The sequence below is a fragment of the Pongo pygmaeus genome, chromosome 19 (assembly GCF_028885625.2).
Source record: "Pongo pygmaeus isolate AG05252 chromosome 19, NHGRI_mPonPyg2-v2.0_pri, whole genome shotgun sequence".
In the NCBI taxonomy this organism is placed as follows: Eukaryota; Metazoa; Chordata; class Mammalia; order Primates; family Hominidae; genus Pongo; species Pongo pygmaeus.
Genome location: NC_072392.2, coordinates 21,387,658 through 21,403,838, shown reverse-complemented (window position 1 = coordinate 21,403,838; position 16,181 = coordinate 21,387,658). Strand labels below are relative to the sequence as shown.

At 40.2% G+C, this 16,181-nt stretch overlaps 1 protein-coding gene across 14 annotated transcripts in view; it reads right to left on the bottom strand.

The window, feature by feature from the left end:
- SPECC1 (sperm antigen with calponin homology and coiled-coil domains 1) overlaps positions 1-16,181 on the bottom strand; it is a 299,046-nt gene that overhangs the window by 141,745 nt on the left and 141,120 nt on the right. The gene's annotated exons all lie outside the window — the stretch shown is intronic.

Sequence of the window (16,181 nt, the reverse complement as noted above, 5' to 3'; positions counted from 1 at the left end):
CAAAAAACAAAAAAAAACACACCAAAAACTTCAACTGTCTATAGAGCTAAATAGGTAAATAAATGTCTGCGAGAGCCAAGTAAAGAACAAAGGGGCTGGCAGAAACTGCAGCAAGTGGAGAACTCAGGCCCAAACTGTTATAATTCAAAAAACTTTAAACACTGTAAGACAAATGAATTTTGCCAATTTGTGTCCTGTGGACTGTACTTTCACAAAGATTGTATCAGCATTCACACAACTTTGCACTTAGCTTTGTTCACGTACCTTTATGTCCAACATTTCACTACGGTTGAGGTCTAATCCTGACAATTACAGTTTAAAACGGCAGTCTACACACTCTCCAATGAGGCAAGTTGCCATTATTACTCCGCCATTCCATTATGGTTGAGATGGCTAAACTGCTGGGAGGCGACCTAGCAATGTTAGTGATAGTGTCATGGGGGGTATACTGAATGTCACCATAATCATTTGTGAGCCCAGGTTTATTTCTCTAAATTTAGCTTTCCAGCACTGCTCCTGATACATATACAATAAACATGGCACTTTCATAAATAAAAGTGACCACAGCTGTCTCACAGATAATAAAACCATCTTAATGTTGCACAAATATCTTAAAGTCTGGAGAGAAACTTCTTTGGGAGTAATGATCAAAGCTGACCATTTCACCTAAACATGAAATAAAACAGAAACCTTTCGGTCAGCTAACAGTCTGCATTCTTTTCATGCCAGGGCAAAGGCTAGACTTGTATTCTAGTTATTGTTTCCCTGTGTTTCCTAGAGTGGACTGTGCATCCTTATTTGGAAATTTTCCTTTCTGGCCCACAATCAGGAGAAAAGAAATAGTAAAATTCAAAATGCTTTATAGTCTGGACTCACTAGAGCATACAACAGAATTATATACTTCTAAAAATTGGAAGGGATTTCATAGATGTAACCCAAGTCTTCATTTGACCAACATGAAAATTCATCAAGGTAAAGAAAGGAGGCGAAATGCACCTAGAGTGCCTTTTCTCTGAATCCAAAGTTTTGTCTAACATCCAACCTATCACCTAGGAAAAATGAAGCTTGTTTATTTAATGTCATCCACTTATAATCAGGCCTCACCAGAGATCTCTCCTGTATCAGTTCTCTTCAAGTTAATCGCACACACCGTCTCATTTTCAAAACACTCAGATCTGACTCTTACAGCCTTGAGGGGTAAAGCAGATTAAAACTCATCAAGGGCTGGTGTGCACAGAGCTTACAGCACACTTCCACGTTTCTTCCCCCTGGCTTCAGTCCTCACTCTTCCTCCCCATGTCTCTCCCAACCCTCCCAGCACACCTGGCTGCCCCTCCCATCTCATGTCCTCCCACGCTGGCCTGCCATGGGCCCTCACATAGAAAGAAGCCTGAATTTGTCTGCTGGCAAACCCTGGCTCAGCCCAACTAAGCCCTGGGGTTTATTCTGCAGCCACAGCAAACCAGGAGACTTGCCCCCTGAGAGAGAAAGGGAAAGGTCTACCTGAAGAGGTGACATTGAACTGAGACCCGAAATGGTAAGCAGGAGATGGTATATTTTATCTTCCAAATTGGGGCACTTTTTGAGAGTAAAAATAACAGGAGTAAACTGATCCACAATTAGGTGTTAACTGGAAGTATCCTGTGCAAACTGGGCCTTGCAGTCAACCCATGGAGGATCAGCTGTAACATACTGAGAGGAGCATCCAGGCACAGGGAAGCCCATGCAGGAGCCCTGAGGCCAGGAGAGGTGTGGTGTGGTACAAGAAAGCAACAGAAAGTAGGCCCACGCATCTTCCACAGGTGCCAGGGCAGGGGAACAGCACCTGACCACATGCTTGTGCAGTGACACTTTATCTAAGACTCAGTTCTATGGCCACTCAGCTACCTGAGACGATGTCATCAGCAGGAAAAGGAAGAGAGCTCCAGAGAAGCTCAAAATGACTGTGCCCTAAACTCCACACCTGCATACTATTAGGAGAAACACTTCTGGTCTGTATACAGTTCTGGCAGGTTTGGCTACCAGTCTCCAGGCACACAGGAACAGATTAGAGGCAGCAGATAAGAGAGGAATGACCAGAATGCTGGCAAGCACATGACCATGGTGTGGGCTGACCACAGCCATCAAGAAGCCCCAGAGCATCTCCAGAGTCAAAGCTGGTACCAGAATTCACATTAATAGGGATGAGACCAGCCTGAGCAACATGGCAAGACCCCACCTCTACTAAAAATTTAAAAAATTAGCCAAGCGAGGTGGCACACATCTGTGGTTCCAGCTACTCGAGAGGTTGAGGCAGGAGGATCACTTGAGCCTGGGAGGTCAAGGCTGCAGTGAGCCATGATTGCACCACTGCTCTCCAGCCTGGGTGACAACACAAGACTCTGTCTCAAAAAAAATAGGAATAACTTAAGTAATGAGAAAACAGTAAATGAAAAAGGCATGCTTGTGATACTTCAAGCCCTGTTTTCTATCTGAAAGGGTTGGCATAAGGTTCTGGATACCAAAATTTACAGAAGAGGTCATTTTAATGTATAGTTTACACTAAAATTTCATCATTGATCCAATTACTGTTATCTCTTGATTCGCAATCTTCTTTCCCTTATGATTCAAAATCCCTATGAAAGCATAAAGCACAGGCTGTCAGGGAAGTTGTGCAGGAGGAACACAGAAACACAAATACGCACAGGCAAACAAAGCACTCAGAGCCACACACCCCTCTCACTCATACTTTGTTAACCTGCAAATACAGGCTGTTATATGACATTTTTGGTCCAGTTTGGAAGCATATTAATTCCATGTAACTTCAGCATACTATAACGTATGACTGAAGGGAGAGCAAAAGAGGCCAAAATGTAACTATAAACAGATAATTTTCATAACAGTTTTTTACCACTATGAATAGACTCTTTATCTGCTTACAGATCAAAAGGTTAGACTGCTTATAATGCAACCTTCCAAGATTTTTTTAAAATTTGGCTCCTTGTGCTAGAGAGAAAAGCAGGACCAATTAGAGAAAGAGATGAATTCTCTGGCAGATAAAGGGGATTTTCAAGGGCTTTGGAGGTGGTTGGCACCAGTTCTTTACTAGATATAGTTTCACATCAAAATGTATTACTTTATCTTTCTAGATTTATCATAAACCCTAATCTTAACACTCAACCATAATTAGGCTTAATTTGGAACAGGAAGTTGGAAATGAGGGGAGTGTAAAAGAAAAATTTTTCTGAAGCAAAAGAGCAAGGGTTAAAAAGGAAAAAGAACAGAGAAAGAATGATATTGGTAAAAGAATATTTACAAATACTTATGAAAGACTGAGGGAAAGGAGACCATGGTGATGTTAGGTCTCTGGGACAGGGATGAAAGGAGACAGTGGGGTGGGCAAGGTCCCGGTGATACCTGCACCCCGCTGGGAGTTCCACTGGCTCAGGATTTCTGGGTCAGCTTTGTAGTGGTGTGGGGTGGGGAAAAACTCTTATGCACAAGCTTTCTGGAAGTTTGTGCTACTAAAATAATTTATTTAATCCCAATATAAAACATTTGGCCAACCACATTCATTTTGAAATATCAAACCTACTTTCTCCTGAGAATTCAAAACTTTCCTGGAAATACAAGGGACAGCTGCCATCAATTCATTAAAACCATACATTTTGCTAAGAACTCTGCAGAGTGTTGGAGACCATGGAGATGGCAAAGATAAACATGGATCCTCAGACAGTTCTTACTTAGCTGGAGAAGCAACCAACTGCAGCACAACGTCCATGTGAAGGCAGATGCCAAACAACACACACCCTGGCTAAGCAAGAAGGTAGCGGACAAACTGGACGGAGGAGGGCAGCAAGGGCAATGGAACAGCAGAGGCTGGGTCTGGTGGAAGGACAGCCCTAGAAGTGTTTTTGTCCTATGACGGTAAAGTCTTCAGGATACCTGGAACCCTTCAAAATTCTCAATATTTTAATGTTACTTCTATGATACTACATAGGCTGGTTTGATCTGATTGGAGCCACATAAAAAACTTTTTTAAGTAAAATAGAATTCAACAAACTAGAAATCCCATACCTAAAGCAAATTTGCGCAACATATTCAAGAGGTAAAATCCAAACACTTCTCTGAGTTAGAAATGTTTAAAAGTCTGGCCATGAGCAGTGGCTCATGCCTGTTACACCAGCATTTTGAGAGGCCAGGGCAGAAGGATCCCTTGAGGCCAGGAGTTCAAAACCAGCCTGAACAACAGAATAAGCACCTGTCTCTTGGGAAAAAATGTCTAAAACCATAAAATTACAGAATGTTAAAGTTACCAGGAACTTTAGAACTAACCATGCACACATACCCTTATTTTATATATAACGCAATAACGGACCAAGAAAAATTTATGCTGTTAATTCACCTTTCATGTTAAAAAAAAAAAAAAATTCCAAAAAGAAGATTTAGAAAAACCTGACTTAAAGTTTATTATAAGGTGAAGATATTTAAATCCATCAAATCATTATATCTAAAAAGAAAAATAGTAAGATCTGTGTGAATGCCCAAAAGGCATTCTACAAAATTCAGCAGCTATTTCTGATTTTCAGAACTATAATATATAATGATAATTCCTCCACTTAACGGAGGACACCTACCACATCAACACTAGTGACTCTGAGGAGATAGTTTATATCTATGCCCCTGAGTAGATAGTTTATAGCTCCCACAGAGGCTTGCACACTTCTTTCTTTCTCAGGTTTTATACATTTTGTTCATAGTGTGAATGAAACCTTTTAATAAACCATTGTGGCCAGGCAGAGCGGCTCACGCCTATAATCTCAGTACTTTGAGAGGCTGAGGTGGGTGGATCACTTGAGCTCAGGAGTTCAAGACCAGCCTGAGCAACATGGTGAAACCCCGTCTCTACAAAAAATACAAAAACTAGCTGGGTGTGGTAGCACGTGCCTGTAGTCCCAGTTACTCAAGAGGCTGAGGTGGGAGGATTGCCTGGGCCTGGAAGGCACAGGTTGCAGCGAGCCGAGATAGCACCACTGTACTCCAGCCTGGGTGACAGAGCAAGACCCTGCCTCAAAAAAATAAAATAAAATAAACCATCGTTTCTGATTACTAACATAAAACTACTGTTACATATACATCTACATCATACAAGCATACACATACATATCTGAATCATACAATCATACAAGCACACACATACATATCTGAATTTATATACTCATTTCCAAGCTGGTTACCTTACTAAATTGCCGTAAGTTCTCATGGTTTTTCAGTTGATCTCCTTGGTTATTCTAACAAGAGAATTCTAGTATCTACAAATAATGCTAATTTTGTCTCATTTTTTAATAACCATTTTTTTTAAATCTTACTGTTTTGGCTAGTATATTTGAAAACAGTGTCATAAAGTCCTGTATGGGCACCACTGTTTTGTCCCTGACCTTTATGGGGATGTTTTTAGTTTCCTGTTAAGCATGGTATGTGCTGCTTTTAGAGCATTTTATTTATCTTAAGAAAAGATCCAGACTATTCCAACAGGAATTAAATGTTTTATGAGGTAGATGTTAAATTTTATTAAATGCATTATTGACATACAGTATGATGGTAATTTTTATCTTTAAATGTACTGATATTTCCAGTTCTATTTATATAATAATACTTTTGCATTCTTAGAATAAGCCACTTTTTAGCCAATGGTTAATATTTTTTTAAATGTATGGTTGGATTAAATGTGGCTGATATTTCGGTTAAGGAGAGCATCTACATTAGTAAGAATATACTGTGGCTTTCTTTGTTCATACCATCTTTGAAAAGCATTGGTATCAGAAATAGTATTAACAGTATTAGTACTACTTTTATCAAAACAAATCGGAATGCTTTCCATCTTTTCTGTACTTTGGAACATTTTTAAAGTTTATATTATTTGAATATCACCTTCATAATTTTGGCTATATTTGCATTCAGCTGTCTTATGTGTTTAATATTTTTCTGCATAAACTTAATATTGACTAATTTCTTCTTTGACTTAACCTGGTCCTAAGCAACAAACATAGATTAAATGTACAAGTTATAGTTTTTCTAGCATATTTTAATTATTAAGAAATAATCATCTGTACATATCTTATTATATCCTCTGTAATATGCAATATCCAGTATCTTTGGGAAACATACCACATAACTTTAAATAGCACAGAAATTATATTTTTCTCATATGTGAAAAACTTTACCTATAACACCATCTGGATTCAGGATTATTTGGGGAGGTACTTTCTTTTTGTTTTTGAGACGTAGTTTCACTCACGTTGCCCAGGCTGGAGTGCAATGGCACGATCTCAGCTCACTGCAACCTCCACCTCCTGGGTTCAAGTGATTCTCCTGCCTCAGCCTCCCGAGTAACTGGGATTACAGGCATGCACCAGTACGCCCGCCTAATTTTGTGTTTTCAGTAGAGACAGGGTTTCTCCATGTTGGTCAGGCTGGTCTCGAACTCCTGACCTTGGTGATCCGCCCACCTTGGCCTCCCAAAGTGCTAGGATTACAGGCGTGAGCCACTGCACCCAGCCAGGAGCTATTTTCTTAAGTCACTTTGTGACATCTTCCAAGAATATTTTTCTGTCCAAGTGTTTCATTTCTTTATGAATTGATTTTGGTAATTTTGTTTTCCTAATTTCAATTTTATCAAGATTTTCTATTTTTTATTCTACTTTTTAAAAAATATTCAACATCCCTGATTATATACATTATATATACAGTATATATACACACACATATATAGCTAACATATTATATACACTATATATAATATAAATTATACATAATATATATACATATTATATATATAGCTAATTTGGGGTATTTGTGTTATCTTATTTCTTGATAAGTCTAACTAAAACTTTACTTCATTGTTTAACAAAGAACATACTCTTAGGATTTTTCTGCCCCAGCCTCCTGAGTAGCTGGGACTACAAGCAGTGCCACCATGCCCAGCTAATTAAAAAAAATTTTTTTTGTACAGATGGTGTCTCACTGTGTTGCCCAGGCTAGTCTCCAACTCCTGGCCTCAAGCGGTCCTCTCAGCTCAGCCTCCCAAAGTGTTGACATTTGCCACCATGCGTGGTCCCATATAATTTTGGGGGTTGTATTCTCAGTTTGCTGAGGTTTTTTTAATAAACAGAGATCTCTGACAGGGACAAGGCTGGGCTAGGTACTGAGGAAAGAGAAGAGTGAAACAGACACAGTCGTAACTTACTTCATTAATTTCTGCCGTTTTTAAAAACTCCCTCCGGTTATCCCAGATTTCTTTTGTTGTTTCTTTTCTTTTTGAATGTCCTTTGTGTAGAACTTACTTTATTTTCATTCTTTATTTTTTGATAATAAAAGCTTTCAGAGGAATAAATTTGCTTATTATTTGTAACTTTATTAATATTTCATAATTATTTTTCTAAATGATTTATAATTGTAGTTTTCAATTCCTATTTGAGTCAAAATTTCCAAATAGAGTAAGTTTTTAAAATGTCAACTCTCATTATTTACAATTTTATTGCATTACGATCACAGAGTGACCAGTAAAATTTCCCTTGAATGACAGTAATGAGGTTTTCTTTCTGGCCTTAGTATAGATCAATGTATTAACCATTCCATGATCATTTTGAAAAAATGGTTTGTGTAAGACACAGTTAAATTCTCCCACTTTACTTGTGAGTTTTTCCATGTGTTTCAAATAGGTTTTGCTTTAGTTATTTCCAGTGTTTTGCTATTTAGTGAGTGGACTTTGTAACTGCTACTTTTTCTTCTTGAATTGTACTTTTATCAATATAAAAGGTCCTATCTCATTCAAGATACTTTGTGGTGTATTGTGTTTTTAACTGATACTATTGTTTCAGTAGAATTATCTTGTAAGATAGACAAAGCCAAGAAAGATATCCACAATTAAATCACATTTTGTTTTAACTGTCAAGATACTGCTGCCTACAGAATGGAAGAACATTTTTTCAAGCTATCCATCTGACAAAGGTCTAATATCCAGAATCTACAAGGAACTTAAACAAATTTACAAGAAAAAAAAAAATCCCATTAAAAAGTGGGCAAAGGACATGAACAGATACTTTTCTAAAGAAGACATTTATGCAGCCAACAAACATATGAAAAAAAGCTCAACATCACTGATTATTAGAAAAATGCACATCAAAACCACAATGAGATACCATCTCATGCCAGTCAGAATGACAATTATCAGAAAGTCAAGAAACAACAGACGCTGGTGAGGCTGGGGAGAAATACACTGTTGGTGGGAATGCAAATTAGTTCAACCATTGTGGAAGACAGTGCAGCGATTCCTCAAAGACCTAGAACAAGAAATGCCATTTGACCCAGCATTTCCATTACTGAATATATACCCAAAGGAATATAAATCATTCTGTTATAAAGATACATGTACCTGTATGTTCACTGCAGCACTTTTCACAATAGCAAAGACATGGAATCAATCCAAATGTCCATCAATGACAGAGTGGATAAAGAAAATGTGGTACATATACACCATGGAACAGAATGCAGCCATAAAAAGGAACAAGATCATGTCCTCTGCAGGGACACGGATGGAGCTGGAAGCCATTATCCTCAGCAAACTAACACAGGAACAGAAAACCAAACACCGCATGTTCTTGCTTATAAATGGGAGCTTAACAATGAGAACACATGGAAACGGGGCAGGGGGTGAGGGGAACAACACACACTGGGGCCTGTCAGGGCGGGGGCGGTAGGAGGGAGAGCATCAGGATAAACAGCTAATGCATGTGGGGCTTTAATACCTAGGTGATGGGTTGATCTGTGCAGCAAACCACCATGGCACACGTTTACTTATGTAACAAACCTGCACGTCCTGCACATGTATCCTTAAAATAAAATAAATTTAACTTTTTAAAATAAATTTAACTTAAAATTAATTTAATTTTTTTTAAAAAAGATACTGCTTTAAGAGAAAGTATAAAAAAAAACCAGGCATTACTCTATTAAGTCAAAGTTCTTTGGAGTTAAATGGGAAAATATTTATATATTTTAAGTGCTAAAGAAGTGCAAACTCTAATCAAGTGATATGGCCGTTCGAATGGGGGTCTCAGGCTCCTATTAGAAGTTACACAAATTAAATATAACTTGAATCTAAGGCACATGAGTATTATGACATCTCTTTCTTCAAGTTTTGAAGTCCATGCTACAGAAAGATTACAAAGGTGGTGAACAAGAATTCTATACCCAGGCAAAGTATATAAAGGGTAAGGGCAAAACATTATCCTCAGATGAAGGTTGAGAAAACTTACAAGCACAGAATATCCCGAATATGCTCAAACCAAATATGTTCAAGAATATGTTCCAACCAAAGCAAAAGTGGCTCACGCTGATATGTGAAGTCTGGGTAGGGTAAGAATCCCAACCTTGTCTCTGTCGGAGATCTCTGTTTATTAAAAAAAAAACCTCAGCAAACTGAGAAGACAACCCCAAAAATTATATGGGGCCAGGCATGGTGGCAAATGTCAACACTTTGGGAGGCTGAGGTGAGAGGACTGCTTGAGACCAGGAGCTGGAGACTAGCCTGGGCAACACAATGAGACCCCGTCTGTACAAAAAAAAAAATTTTTTAATTAGCTGGGCATGGTGGCACTGCCTGTAGTCCCAGCTACTTCAGGAGGCTGGGGCAGAGAGGAAGGTCAAGGCTGCAGTGAGCCAGCATCGCACCACTGCACTCCAGCCTGGCCAACAGAGCAAGACCTTGTCTCTTTAAAAAAAAAAAAATTATATGGGAAGAAATCCCAATATTATTTGGAATAAAACACTTATGTAAACATCTTTTAATCCTAGAAAGATTTAGAACAAGTGGGGAAATAATCAAAAGAATCAGACAAGTAGTAACAGAATTCCATATTAAGAAATATCTGCATTATAGAATTATACTTTTAATGTTTACAAGAATTGGATCTATTAAAGAGTTACAGGTCAACCTTGTGATTCCAATTCAAAATATGTAACTCAGTAATTAATTTGTAATTTTAAATTGGAAAGCGTGCATCTACATATACACACATATAAAAAGAGAATACGCGCTGGGCACTGTGGCTCACACCTATAATCTCAGCACTTTGGGAGGCCAAGGTGGAAGGATAGCTTGAGCCCAGAGTTCAAGACTAGCCTGGGCAATATAGCAAGACCCCGTCTCTATAAAAAACACAAAAATTAGCCAGGTGTGGTGACATGCTCCTACAGTCGCAGCTACTTGGGAGGCTAAAGTGAGAGGACCACCTGCATCCAGGAGGTCAAGGCTGCAGTAAGCTATGACCCTGCCACTGCACTCCAGCCTGTGTGACAGAGACAGAAACTGTCTCAAAAAAAAAAAAAAGAGAGAGAGAGAATATAAATGTTTTGGAATATACAAGAAGACTTAAGAATCACTAAGTTTATTAGAATAATTATTAAATTTATAAGACTTTAAAAACTGGATTTTTTTGTCAGACTTTAACAAGAACCTAAATATACTAAACTAATAAACACAAATTAAAATGTTAACTTTATTAGCAAAGTTTGTAAACAGAACTCAATTTAACCAGATGCTCTTAAAGAGTGCTTATTAAATTTTACTGCATTTATAAATAGAACATATGGAATAACAAGACGTTGAACTTGAAAATTTCAAGAGCTACTTTTTTATTATCCACAACTTTAAATGACTTAATTTTAAAAATCAAAGTAACGTATAAACAAGCTTTTCTGCAGTATATATATTTGATTTTCTGTCTTAATTAGGGGAAGCTCTTTAATGGAGAGCTTAACCCATTGACATTTATTACAGTAACAGATATATTTGACCTTACTTCTTAGATTTTTTACTATGTATTACCCATTGATATTTGATGTATGCATCTTCACTTTGTTTTTTGTTTTTGAGATGGAGTTTTGCTCTTGTTGCCCAGGCTGGAGTGCAATGGTGCAATCTCAGCTCACCGCAACCTCCGCCTCCCAGGTTCAAGCAATTCTCCTGCCTCAGCCTCCCAAGTAGCTGGGATTACAGGCATGTGCCACCATGCCTGGCTAATTTTGTATTTTTCAGTAGAGACAAGGTTTCTCCATGTTGGTGAGGCTGGTCTCAAACTCCCAACTTCAGGTGATCCACCCACCTTGGCCTCCCAAAGTGCTGCGATTACAGGCGTGAGCCACTGCACCCAGCCACATCTTCACTTTTACAAAAGCAAAGAGAATCCAAAAAAGAGAAAAAGGATCCAAGAAGTAATGAACTAACCTGAGAATGAGATAGGACTAGAAAGCAACCAGTCCAAACCAAAGTATTATGTTGGAGGGTTAAGAAGAATTAACAGCTAAAGCTTATCAGGTGCTTTCTATGTGTGTCTATTTTAAGCCTTCATATGTTTTAACCTATGAATCACCACAACAATCCTACAATGCAGGTTATATTACTCTTCCCTTTCCTAGATAAAGAATTTGAAGCTCGAGGAAAAATTATTTGCCTGGGCCAGGCGCAGTGGCTCACGTCTGTAATCCCAGCACTTTGGGAGTCCGAGGTGGGCGGATCACGATGTCAGGAGATGGAGACCAGCCTGGCTAACACGGTGAAACCCTGTCTCTACTAAAAAATACAAAAAATTAGCCAGGCGCAGTGGCGGGTGCCTGTAGTCCCAGCTACTCAGGAGGCTGAGGCAGGAGAATGGCGTGAATCCGGGAAGTGGAGCTTGCAGTGAGCCGAGATCGTGCCACTGCACTCCAGCCTGGATGACAGAGCGAGACTCTGTCTAAAAAATATATATATATATAAAAATAAAAAATTATTTGCCCGAAGTCTGAGGGCAGAAGTGACAGAAATGAGAGCAGGGCACGGTGGCTCATGCCTGTAATCCCAGCAATTTGGGAGGCCCAGGTGGGCGGATCACCTGAGGTCAGGAATTGGAGACCAGCCTGGCCAACGCGGTGAAACCCCGTCTCTACTAAAAATACAAAAATTAGCCAGGCGTGGTGGCACGCACTTGTAGTCCCAGGTACTCAGGAGGCTGAGGCAGGAGAATCTCTTGAACCTGGGAGGCAGAAGTTGCAGTGAGCTGAGATCACTCCACTGCACTCCAGCCTAGGCAACAGAATGAGACTCTGTCTCAAAAAAAAAAAAAAGAAAAAAAGAAGTGACAGAACTGAGTATGAAAAGGCAGACAAGCTTCTTGTTTTTAAGAAAAAAGAAATTCCCTCTAACAGTCTGCAAAAGTAAGAAACTGAGTAACAGGATAAAAGCATATTAATTTTAAAAGTAAAGAGCATACTCATACCAACTCCGTTCCATTCTCCTTACTCCTTCCTCCTGTCTTCACAGATCACGCGTTATGCAATGTAAGATGCCACTGTCTTCTCTATAAATCTAAACATACTACCTGGTTCTCCAGTAAATAATACATGAGATCCTGATATTTTAAATGCTGATCGGCCTTCCATTTTTAGAATTAACCTATAAATGATGCACAGAAGACTTATTAATACTAATTATGGAACAGAATGAAAATGTTCTAGCCATGTGAAAGGTCCAGAGGCAGAATGGGAATAAGTGCAGGAGGGGGACTCTTGAGAATAAGGCAGAAGACATTTAGGGGCACTACATCCTCATTTACCTGTGACGAAGCCTAGGATACTATTTAAAGCTGGTGAGTCAAGAAATACAAGTGGAAAACAATAGATTACCTTAGAATTTTAAAGTTTTTCTTTTTTGAGACAGTCTTACTCTGTCGCCCAGGTTGGAATGCAGTAGCACGATCTCAGCTTACTGCAACCTCTGCCTCCCAGGCTCAAGCGATTCTCCTGCCTCAGCCTCCCGAGTAGCTCGGATTACAGGTGCCCACCACTGCACCCGACTAATTTTTGTATTTTTAGTAGAGATGGGGTTTCACCATGTTGGCCAGGCTGGTCTCAAAATGAAAATTTCATATAGCAAAGTGGAAGGAATTTTACAGTAAACTTCTGTATACCACTACTTGTATTCTACCATTAGCATTTTTATAATAACAATGGATTTGGAAAATTTAAGTATGACTTGCAGAAATGGGGGGTGAGGAGAATATATAGTAGGGAAAATGTGCTTAATTCCTCAACTTTTATAGTGCAGGTTAGTAGTAGAGAGGCTTGAAAACTAACAAATCAAGAAACAATAAGGGTATAGTATATCATGTAGAATTATAGAGATAACTACCATTTCATTGAAATGCATCAAAAAATAAGACGGACTAATGGGTGGGTAGAGGGATGAATATAGATATGTACAAATAAAGCAAATACAGCAAAATATTAATTTAGAATCTACGTGGTTGGTACATGGGTGTTTACTATGTAAGTCTTAATTTTTCTGATTAAAATTTTTGTAATAAAATACTGATACAAATGTGGTTGAGAATGGTCATCATGTCTACAAAGAGACACTAATGTTTACCAATATGCATGCTGCTCTCTGCTTGACGCAGTCCCCTGGCATGTCAGTGGGGCTGTGTGACTGAGTCTGGACAGTGGAACGTAAGTAGAAATAATGTGCACCACTTCTAGGCCTGGCCCCTAAAACCTCGGGCAGGGTCCTCCACATGCCTTCTCCTCTCCCAACTGCTGGCAGATTCAGGGCAATTTGGGAGCCATATGCTGAAGAGGAGCATCCACCAGCCTGAGTCTCTAACAACCACCTGCTGATGGCCCCCAACTCACACCAGATGCGACATGAGGCAGAAATCAACTTTAACTGTCTTAAGTGGCTATTTTGGAATTTATCTGTAACCACAGTTAGCATTAACTATAACTAATAGAGTGCACCTGAGGAGCTTTTGTTCATGTAATTTGCATTAACTTTTTAAATTCATACATGCAAATTTAAAACAAATAATAAGCTGGTACTGGGACTGGGGAAAACCTTCTAAACTCACTTTCTAAGACTTCTTTAGCACTTTGGGCACATTTGTGTGAATATAAAAAGGCAAAATTGCAAAATGGCACCCCTTCCTCTGGGTTGCTACAACCCGGCTAGGCCCACTCAGCTCTCTAAGCAGATGCCTTTGAACAGTACACAAATTGCACAACCATGCCCAGCAGCCCTGACAATGAGGTGATGACAACCTGGTTGGAAACTGAAGGACTGTTAACTAGGACCTTTTAGGAAGCATGAGATGTCACCAACTTTCTCTGCCCAGGCTGAAAATTTCAGATATAAAATTTTCATATCTTTTACTGGATCTATTTATCTTATCCATTCTGCAATACCATGTTAAGTCATGATGTCCCAACTCGGAGGACTACAGATACCACAACAGAGGAATCCTGCTGCCACCATAGCCAATTCCAGGGCTAGAAAAGCAGCAGCAGCTGAGAAGCTGCCTTCTGCCTTAGAAACACCCCAGAGGGGATAAGGAGCTTCCATCTGGAAAAGATGGTGCAATCTCAACCCTTAGAGTGGGTCTCAGATGGGGATTTGACCTCTTTACTCTTTAAAGAGACTCTCCCTGTCCAAGCAACTGAGGTCCTGTGGCAGTCAACCATGGAGATGTTCCACTGGGATCTCTTCTTCAAGAAAGAACTTGACCAGGTACAGTGGCTTACACCTGTAATCCCAGCACTTTGGGGGACTGAAACAAGAGGATCACCTGACCCCAGAAGTTTGGGACCAGCCTGGGCAACATGGCAAGATCCCATCTCTATGCCGGGCATGGTGGCTCACACCTGTAATCCCAGCACTGTGGGAGGCTGAGTCAGGCGGATCACTTGAGGTCAGGAGTTCAAGACCAGCCTGGCCAACATGGTGAAATCCCACCTCTACCAAAAATACAAAAATTAGCCGGGCATAGTGGTGCACACCTGTAGTCTCAGCTACTCGGGAGGATCACTTTAATCCAGGAGGCAGAGGTTGCAGTGAGCCAAGATCACACCACTGCACTCTAGCCTGGGTGGCAGAACAAGCCTCCACCTCAAAAAAAAAAAATCCCATCTCTACAAAAAAACAAAACAAAACAGCCAGGCCTGTCGTCCTAGCTACTTGGGTGGCTGAAGTGGGAGGACTGCCTGAGCTTGGAAGGTCAAGGCTGCAGTGAGCCATGATCACAGCACTGCACTCCACCCCAGGTGACAGAGTCAGACCTTCTCTCAAAAAACAAAACAAAAAAAAACGAACTTACCATTCATCTGCAAGGACTGCAGAGGGCTGACAGCCTCCAGCTGTTGGCACCACGAGGATCCTAGGACTTGTGTTAGCTTCTGAGCTGAAGGCACATTCTTCCAAAGTAGCCTCTGGCCAATGACTGACCCACAGAAAGACTAGAGACTGTCCTTTCTGCCCAACCTGAGACCCCTCTAATGGGTGGGCTTTGCTAGGGAGCTCCCCCATCAAGTGGCCAAGACTTCAGGTCTGCATCACTATCTGAGGCTCTCCCCGCCCAAACCTGCTGCCTCCCGCTTCCCTTTCATAGGTGTTGGGTCTGCATCATGATCAAAAGCTTTCCTTGCCCAGGCTGGTCTCGAACTCCTCAAATTCTGCTTCCTATCCCTATTGTCTGTCTTGGATACATTCTTAATTCTAAATGTCTGTTCTCCACAGACAAAACTGACACAATACGGGAACCATGCGACACTCAGGCTTGTGTGCTGCTATCACTTGTCCAGCCTCCCTTCTGCTTCCCCCTTATATCCTTTTGGTCCCCTTGCTCTGATGACCCTCGGAAGCACTTGTTGAGATTCTAGTCCAATGTACCACAACTGCCAGTTGGGGTCATGCGACCTCATCCCAGTCCCCATGGTAAAGCCGACTGAAAACCCATGCATCTTTAACAAAGCTCTAATTTCCAGGATCTGAGTGATGAACTCTACAGCATTTCATCACAGCATCAGAAGGCCAGTTAAAATTACACTTTCAGCCAGTAATCCAGCATTTAAAGTTTTTACCACGAATTTCTAGCCAGGCAAGGTGGCATGTGCCTGTAGTCTCAGCTACTTGGGAGGCTGAAGGAGGAGAGTTGCTGGAGCCCAGGAGTTCAAGGCCAGTCTGGGCAACATAGTGAGACACCATCTCTTAAAAATGCCCTAATCCAGTATCTTCATTTGCAGCAAATCAGAGTTCCCATTCTGAAATGATATGCATTCTTTGAAAAATACAATAAAATAAGTCACTGGCAGAAATATATTATTTTTATGTCCTATCC